Source organism: Piliocolobus tephrosceles, unplaced genomic scaffold (genome assembly GCF_002776525.5).
Source record: "Piliocolobus tephrosceles isolate RC106 unplaced genomic scaffold, ASM277652v3 unscaffolded_12275, whole genome shotgun sequence".
Taxonomy (NCBI): domain Eukaryota; kingdom Metazoa; phylum Chordata; class Mammalia; order Primates; family Cercopithecidae; genus Piliocolobus; species Piliocolobus tephrosceles.
In genome coordinates this window covers 1-9,746 of record NW_022293505.1, presented here as the reverse complement: position 1 = coordinate 9,746, position 9,746 = coordinate 1, and the positions used below count along the sequence as shown (strand labels likewise).

Below are 9,746 nucleotides of genomic sequence, written 5' to 3'. Positions count from 1 at the left end.
ATATTTTGCAAAGTATTTCTCCTGACTGTAATTGATTTTTTATTTGTGAAATGGATTTCCTGATGTTACCCGCTTAGGAAACTAACTCAAATGTTAGTTATATTAACTCAAAAACTTGTTCTGAATGGCGCATATGAGGCAGTAAAATATAAGCTACTACTAGATATTAGAAATTATTTTTATCTGCTTATTTTTAAAGCTCATAGTGCACATAATACAATTCCAGAAGACCTAGAATGGCTGTTAAATACAATAGAACACTCAAAGTGTCAGTACCAAAAATGAGCATATCAGTGCATAAAATGTATGGTAGCTTTATCTAGTAGTTGTTTCATTGTTTGCCATAGTGTTTTTCTCACAATTTTGTAGAAGCCTGTGTCAGAATTAAGAGATTTGTTATAAGAGAGTAATCATGGATGACTGAAATTAACATTTTAAGCTGATACTGAAATTTTTAAAAAATTCTATCACGTTTATAGTTGTAGTTTAATTTATTAAACTATACATTGTAACCAATTTAAAATGTTTTGTCTAAATGTACTATCCACTAGATTTATACTATTCTTTCTAAGGAAAATCGAAGTCGTAAAAAGAAAATGGATATTTCCCTGCCAGAGGAGATGTCATGATCACGATGGTGGCTCTCCCAGGACAAGGCAGATCTATTGAAGTCTGGATGTGCTGACCCCTGCGGTTTACTCAAACGGGGGAAACGCAGCTGCATAATTTGTGGAAGTGAAGGACTGTATTTGCATTTTCCTGTGGAAAAATAAAAGACAAGAAAGAAATTTGACTCATTTAGTGAATATAGAAACTTGAAAGAAGACCATATACTGAAACAATTCAGGGTGCCTTCAAAAATTGGTCTCCTCCAGTAGAAAACAATAAGACATCAAATGGCTATTTCTTAGAAAGATCAAGCAGTGCTAGGATGACAGTTACAAATGCTTGAGAACTTTATCTAGCTAAGGGGCTGGGGGAAAACCCCAAAGGGCAGCAGATAAATCTGGGAGATAGAGAAGTAATTTTTAAATGTATGAGCCCACGTTTATGTATTAATATTGCCCTTAAAATATTTATTTTACTAAATGGTTAGCATTGGTTTTCTTGGTCTTGAAAATCAGTTTCCTTTTGGAAATGATTTGTGTGAAATGGACTAGAAGCTATGTAGCTAAAATAACTCAGATTTTTCCCAGAATAACAAATCATTTGCACGAGTTGTGAAGATGTTAAAGATGTCAGCTTTCCTGCATGTATAAAAAGCGTATTCTAAATGAAGAAAATTAAATAGAAGGTATAAAGTTACTTTTATAATCAAATTGTCAATCTTTTTAAATAGATATAATCTGCAGCCAGATGACCAAAATGGCTTAGATGAGCATAAGTCCTCTCCAACAGAAGATGCTCCATTATATAATCATCCAACGGGCTTTATGTATCAACAGGTAAAATAAGTAAATAAAGTTTTATTTTTATTTTTCAAACCAATTTTGATCTTTACTTATATGGTATTCAATTATTATTTTCTTACATATTTTGTAACATTAGCTGTGACTGCAACTTTAAAAAAAAATTATCTATGACAGTTTGGCAAGAGGATCAGAGGAAGAATACTTCAGGTAGGATCATGTTTTATTTTGCCCTTGTTATATTTTCTTTGGAATTAAGTACTGCCTTGTCCTAGTTCATAAAAATGTTTGATATTTCAATAAGAGAATAAAGTAACTTATTTAGTCTTTCTCAAAATAGACAGGCAGTAAAAATTAACAGTTTTATGGGCTTTAATACATGGTTTACTAAGAAAACAAATACTGACCAAAAATACAAATAATAACCATTTATGAGCACTTCTAAGTTAAAACAAATATTTTTAAAAATATTCTGGGAAGATTAGCCACAACATGTGTAATGGAATTTTCTTTTTTTCTCTCTTCTTTTCTTCTCTTTTCTTTTCTTTCCTTTTATTCCCTCTCTTACTTTCTTTCCCCTCTTTCCTTCCTTCCTTCCTTTCTGTCTTTCTTTCTTTCTCTGTCTCTCTCTGTTTCTCTGTCTCTCTCCTTTCTTCTCTCTCTCTCTCCCTTTCTTCCTTCCTTTCTTTCCCCTTTTTTTTTTTTTTTTTTTTTTTCCTGACGGGGTCTTATTCTTGTTGCCAGGGCTGGAGTGTGATGGTTCCAAACTTGGCCCACTAATACTCTCACTTCCCCATGTTCAGGCAATTATCCTGCCTCAGCCTCCCAAGTAGCTGGCATTACACGCATGTGCTATCACACCTGGCTAATTATATATTTTTGGTAGAGACAGGGTTCACCTTATTATCCAGGGTGGTCTGGATCTTCTGACCTTGCAATCCACCTGCCTCAGCCTCTCAAAGTGCTGGGATTACAGGTGGTGAGCCATGGCACCCAGCCAGGTTAATCACTTCAAAGGTTTTATCGTGCTGTAACAGTTAGCATGACTTCTCACCAAGTTCACTAAGCCAAGGGATGGAATTACCTAAATTATAACAGTTGCCCAGAGTAAAAGCTGTATTGCTCAGAAATCTTATTTTTTTATAATCAGAAAAATATAAAACAGGGGGAAAATATTTTTAAAAAGCCGAGTTTTATTCTATGAGTTATTCATCTTTAATGTTTGCTAGTTTTATTTATTTTTGAGATAAAGGACATTGAAATATTTTAATAGAATTTCTGAAATATTAAAAGCAATATGCACAATTTTCATAGGTCACAATGTGTGACATGGTAGATTGTAATTTTTGTGCTGGGGGCACTTTTGCGGTAGAATTTAAGTGATGCTTCTGAAACTTGGCCACACGTAATTCCAGTGAAGTACGTATTATCAGAATGCACAGTACTTTGAAGTACCATTGAACCAAGATTTCTGACTGCTTTGGTAGCCAGTCACAATTTTCCTTGAAAGCAGTAGGTCCCCTGGTTTATTTCTAAATTATCTTAAAACTTTTGTTGTTAGATACATGGTTTGCTGAAGATATAAATGCATTCTGATTTTAAATAATTCATATAATTTTTATCATTCGATGTAATATCTCCATGCCCATTGTTGGAAACAATGGGATATGAAATGTGGTGCATAGCATGAGGGACAGCAATTTGTTTGTTCAAACTGGTTACAATATACTATGTATTTATCTTTTTAGAGTATAATAAACATTAGCATCGACCACTATGAATGCAAAAATGCAATCTACGTTAGTCAAGACCTACAAAGACACTATCAGGGCTACTGGTATTGGTACCTTGTAATCCAACTATGTTATGGGCTTTCCTATTTGGCCCTATTGTTATTTGCAGTCTATGTTTCTCTTCTGGCCGAGACTTAGATTTTGGAATTTCTGCTTCGTAGAGAGTACAAGAGAAATAAGTGTAGATTAATCTTATCTCTGCATTACTGCTGCACCTCTACAAGGTCGCCACATCAAGTGAACACATCATAATGTCATGTTTCTAATCACCTCCCAATCATCTTCAAGAGGATTCTTCAAATGGGAATCCATATGTCTTTCTTTCATGTACTCCTTAAACTTTTACTACAATGTAGATGCCAGGATGTGACTCAGTCCATTGAAAGCCCATGTGTCACATGCTGACATCTGTTTGAAAGTCCAGTTTTCTGTTGTTCACCTGGCCAGGGCATTGATTACTATTTACTACTCATAAATTCAAACAATTGCCTTTATAAAATAATGGTGTAATGTTTTTAATCCGTAAGTAGAAAAAGAGCATGCAGTTCAATCACTGAGCTAATTTGCTCCTTCCATCTTCAATTGTTTTTTTCATTTCACAGGTCTCTATGGAAGCCTGCCAACAGAACATTGTTCATCCACCTTGAAACTGCCATTCATCAACCAAGCAGGCTGTTATTGTCATTAGGGAGCTCTTCAAAGGGCACTGCCCATGTGATAGTGTGATCCAGTAATTCCTGAGATGGTTCCAAACTCGATGCTAGAAAATACCAGGCGACCTACTCTTGAACAGGATGAGCATTTTCTTGCAATTCCCTGGTAACATTTTCCACTATACAGCCAATTTTTAAATGTTATTTCGGAAGTTTTCTGAGCACTTATCTTTAGGCTGTTTCCCTAATTTGCCCAACACATTATAGGTGTTGCAAGTTTTACAATGATTTTAAGGGCTTCCATCAAAGTAGTAGTCTCAACGCCAAGGAAAGACAGGCTAATAATTATCTTTCCAACGGGATATATTGTTTCATGGCATCCGGAAGTACCTTGGACCACAATTTCCAACGAATGCTGAAGAGGGGCATGCGTGGGTTTTCTGCCACGGCCTCATTCTGCCAACGAACATGTGGCAAATACTTCTAAAATCAGAATTTCAATCACGAAGCCTCGTGGCATAGAGAGAAAGAGCTTTTTGCCATTCAGAAATGGACAGCTTTAGTGAAATTTCTTATTTAAATACACGACCATTTATTGCTTTTTAAATTGATACATTATAAGTTTACATATTTACAAAGTAGAAGTATTATTTTGATACATGCACCCAATGAGCCATGACCACATTTTTACTTTTAATTTTTTATTTTTTTTTATTATACATTAAGTTCTGGGGTACATGTGCATAACCTGCAGGTTTGTTACATATGTATACTTGTGCCATGTTGGTGTGCTGCACACATCAACTTGTCAGCACCCATCAATTCATCATTTATATCATGTATTACTCCCCAGTGCAATCCCTCCCCCTCCCCCCTCCCCATGATAGGCCCCAGTGTGTGATGTTCCCCTTCCCAAGTCCAAGTGTTCTCATTGTTCAGTTCCCACCTATGAGTGAGAACATGCTGTGTTTGGTTTTCTCTTCTTGTGATAGTGTGCTAAGAATGATGGTTTATAGCTGCATCCATGTCCCTACAAAGGACGCAAACTCATCCTTTTTTATAGCTGTATAGTATTCCATGGTGTATATGTGCCACATTTTCTTAATCCAGTCTGTCACTGATGGACATTTGGGTTGATTCCAAGTCTTTGCTATTGTGAATAGTGCCGCAATAAATATACGTGTGCATGTGTCTTTGTAGTAGAATAATTTATAATCCTTTGGGTATATACCCAGTAGTGGGATGGCTGGGTCATATGGTACATCTAGTTCTAGATCCTTGAGGAATTGCCATACTGTTTTGCATAATGGTTGAACTAGTTTACAATCCCACCAACAGGGTAAAAGTGCTCCTATTTCTCCACATCCTCTCCAACACCTGTTGTTTCCTGATTTTTTAATGATTGCCATTCTAACTGGTGTGAGATGGTATCTCATTGTGGTTTTGATTTGCATTTCTCTGATGGCCAGTGATGATGAGCATTTTTTCATGTGTCTGTTGGCTGTATGAATGTCTTCTTTTGAGAAATGTCTGTTCACATTCTTTCCCCACTTTTTGATGCGGTTGTTTGTTTTTTTCTTGTGTATTTGTTTGAGTTCTTTGTAGATTCTGGATATAAGCCCTTTGTCAGATAAGTAGATTGCACAAATTTTCTCCCATTCTGTATGTAGGTTGCCTGTTCACTCTGATGGTAGTTTATTTTGCTGTGCAGAAGCTCTTTAGTTTAATGAGATCCCATTTGTCAATTTTGGCTGTTGCTGCCATTGCTTTTGGTGTTTTAGACATGAAGTCCTTGCCCACGCCTATGTCCTGAATGGTACTACCTAGATTTTCTTCTAGGGTTTTTATGGTATTAGGTCTAACATTTAAGTCTCTAATCCATCTTGAATTAATCTTCGTATAAGGAGTAAGGAAAGGATCCAGTTTCAGCCTTCTACTTACGGCTAGCCAATTTTCCCAGCACCATTTATTAAATAGGGAATCCTTTCCCCATTTCTTGTTTTTCTCAGGTTTGTCAAAGATCAGATGGCTGTAGATGTGTGGTATTATTTCTGAGGACTCTGTTCTGTTCCATTGGTCTATATCTCTGTTTTGGTACCAGTACCATGCTGTTTTGGTTACTGTAGCCTTGTAGTATAGTTTGAAGTCAGGTAGCGTGACGCCTCCAGCTTTGTCCTTTTGACTTAGGATTGTCTTGGCAATGCGGGCTCTTTTTTGGTTCCATATGAACTTTAAAGCCATTTTTTCCAATTCGGTGAAGAAACTCATTGGTAGCTTGATGGGGATGGCATTGAATCTATAAATTACCTTGGGCAGTATGGCCATTTTCACGATATTGATTCTTCCTATTCATGAGCGTGGTATGTTCTTCCATTTGTTTGTGTCCTGTTTTATTTCACTGAGCAGTGGTTTGTAGTTCTCCTTGAAGAGGTCCTTTACATCCCTCGTAAGTTGGATTCCTAGGTATTTTATTCTCTTTGAAGCAATTGTGAATGGAAATTCATTCCTGCTTTGGTTCTCTGCTTGTCTGTTACTGGTGTATAAGAATGCTTGTGATTTTTGCACATTAATTTTGTATCCTGAGACTTTGCTGAAGTTGCTTATCAGCTTAAGGAGATTTTGGGCTGAGACGATGGAGTTTTCTAATATACAATCATGTCATCTGCAAACAGGGACAATTTGACTTCTTCTTTTCCTAACTGAATACCCTTGATTTCTTTCTCTTGCCTGATTGCCCTAGCCAGAACTTCCAACACTATGTTGAATAGGAGTGGTGAGAGAGGGCATCCCTGTCTTGTGCCAGTTTTCAAAGGGAATTTTTCCAGTTTTTGCCCATTCAGTATGCTATTAGCTGTGGGTTTGTCATAAATAGTTCTCATTATTTTGAGGTACGTTCCATCAATACCGAATATATTGAGCGATTTTAGCATGAAGGGCTGTTGAATTTTGTCAAAAGCCTTTTCTGCATCTATTGAGATAATCATGTGGTTCTTGTCTTTGGTTCTGTTTATATGCTGGATTACGTTGATTGATTTGCGAAAGTTGAACCAGCCTTGCATCCCAGGGATGAAGCCCACTTGATCATGGTGGATAAGCTTTTTGATGTGCTGCTGAATCCAGTTTGCCAGTATTTTATTGAGGATTTTTGCATTGATGTTCATCAGGGAGATTGGTCTAAAATTCTCTTTTTTTGTTGTGTCTCTGCCAGGCTTTGGTATCAGGATGATGTTGGCCTCATCAAATGAGTTAGGGAGGATTCCCTCTTTTTCTATTGATTGGAATAGTTTCAGAAAGAATGGTACCAGCTCCTCCTTGTACCTCTAGTAGAATTCAGCTGTGAATCCATCTGGTCCTGGACTTTTCTTGGCTTGTAGGCTATTAATTATTGCCTCAATTTCAGAGCCTGCTATTGGTCTATTCAGGGATTCAACTTCTTCCTGGTTTAGTCTTGGAAGAGTGTAAGTGTCCAGGAAATTATCCATTTCTTCTAGATTTTCTAGTTGATTTTTGCATAGAGGTGTTTATAGTATTCCCTGATGGTAGTTTGTATTTCTGTGGGGTCGGTGGTGATATCCCCTTTATCATTTTTTATTGCGTCTATTTGATTCCTCTCTCTTTTCTTCTTTATTAATCTTGCTAGCGGTCTGCCAATTTTGTTGATCTTTTCAAAAAACCAACTCCTGAATTCATTGACTTTTTCGAGGGTTTTTTGTGTCTCTATCTACTTCAGTTCTGCTCTGATCTTAGTTTTTTCTTGCCTTCTGCTAGCTTTTGAGTGTGTTTGCTCTTACCTCTCTAGTTCTTTTAATTGTGATGTTAGAGTGTCAATTTTAGATCTTTCCTGCTTTCTCTTGTGGGCATTTAGTGCTATAAATTTCCCTCTACACACTGCTTTAAATGTGTCCCAGAGATTCTGGTATGTTATATCTTTGTTTTCATTGGTTTCAAAGAACATCTTTATTTCTGCTTTCATTTCGTTATGTACCCAGTAGTCATTCAGGAGCAGGTTGTTCAGTTTCCATGTAGTTGAGCAGTTTTGATTGAGTTTCTTAGTCCTGAGTTCTAGTTTGATTGCACTGTAGTCAGAGAGACAGTTTGTTATAATTTCTGTTCTTTTACATTTGCTGAGGAGTGCTTTACTTCCAATTATGTGGTCAATTTTGGAATAAGTGCGATGTGGTGCTGAGAAGAATGTATATTCTGTTGATTTGGGGTGGAGAGTTCTATAGATGTCTATTAGGTCCGCTTAGTGTAGAGATGAGTTCAATTCCTGGATACCCTTGTTAACTTTCTGTCTCGTTGATCTGTCTAATGTTTACAGTGGAGTGTTGAGGTCTCCCATTATTATTGTATGGGAGTCTAAGTCTCTTTGTAAGTCTCTAAGGACTTGCTTTATGAATCTGGGTGCTCCTGTATTGGGTGCATATATATTTAGGATAGTTAGCTCTTCCTGTTGAATTGATCCCTTTACCATTATGTAATGGCCTTCTTTGTCTCTTTAGATCTTTGATGGTTTAAAGTCTGTTTTATCAGAGACTAGGATTGCAACCCCTGCTTTTTTTTGTTCTCCATTTGCTTGGTAGATCTTCCTCCATCCGTTTATTTTGAGCCTATGTATGTCTCTGCATGTGAGATGGGTCTCCTGAAGACAGCAGACTGATGGGTCTTGATTCTTTATCCAGTTTGCCAGTCTGTGTCTTTTAATTGGAGCATTTTGTCCATTTACATTTAAGGTTAATATTGTTATGTGTGAACTTGATCCTGCCATTATGATATTAACTGGTTATTTTGCTCCTTAGTTGATGCAGTTTCTTCCTAGCCTCGATGGTCTTTACATTTTGTCATGTTTTTGCAATGGCTGGTACTGGTTGTTCCTTTCCATGTTTAGGGCTTCCTTCAGGGTCTCTTGTAAGGCAGGCCTGGTGGTGACAAAATCTCTAAGCATTTGCTTATCTGTAAAGAATTTTATTTCTCCTTCACTTATAAAACTTATTTTGGCTGGATATGAAATTCTGGGTTTAAAATTCTTTTCTTTAAGAACGTTGAATATTGGCCCCCACTCTCTTCTGGCTTGTAGAGTTTCTGCCGAGAGATCTGCTGTCAGTCTGATGGGCATCCCTTTGTGGGTAACCCGACCTTTCTCTCTGGCTGCCCTTAAGATTTTTTCCTTCATTTCAACTTTGGTGTATCTTCCAATTATGTGTCTTGGAGTTGCTCTTCTCGAGGAGTATCTTTGTGGCATTCTCTGTATTTCCTGAATTTGAATGTCGGCCTGCCCTGCTAGGTTGGGGAAATTCTCCTGGATGATATCCTGAAGAGTGTTTTCCAACTTGTTTCCATTCTCCCCCTCACTTTCAGGCACCCCAATCAAACGTAGATTTGGTCTTTTTACATAATCCCATACTTCTTGCATGCTTTGTTCATTTCTTTTTCTTCTTTTTTCTTTTGGATTCTCTTCTCGCTTCATTTCATTCATTTGATCCTCCATCGCTGATACTCTTTCTTCCAGTTGATCGAGTCGGTTACTGAAGCTTGTGCATTTGTCACGTATTTCTTGTGTCATGGTTTTCATCTCTGTCATTTCGTTTATGACCTTCTCTGCATTAATTAGTCTAGCTGTCAATTCTTCCACTCTGTTTTCAAGATTTTTAGTTTCTTTGTCCGGGTACGTAATTCCTTCTTTAGCTCTGAGAATTTTGATGGACTGAAGCCTTCTTCTCTCATCTCGTCAAAGTCATTCTCTGACCAGCTTTGATCCATTGCTGGCGATGGGCTGCGCTCCTTTGCAGGGGGAGATGCGCTCTTATTTTTTGAATTTCCAGCTTTTCTGCCCTGCTTTTTCCGCATCTTTGTGGTTTTATCTGTCTCTGGTCTTTGATGATGGTGGCGTA

General features: G+C 37.3%; 1 non-coding gene across 1 annotated transcript; it reads left to right on the top strand.

The window, feature by feature from the left end:
- The first annotated feature begins 600 nt into the window (after positions 1-600).
- On the top strand, positions 601-764 carry LOC111535003. Its single transcript, XR_002729279.1, has one exon. It is a non-coding gene; the product is annotated as a U1 spliceosomal RNA (small nuclear RNA).
- Positions 765-9,746: the final 8,982 nt, after the last annotated feature.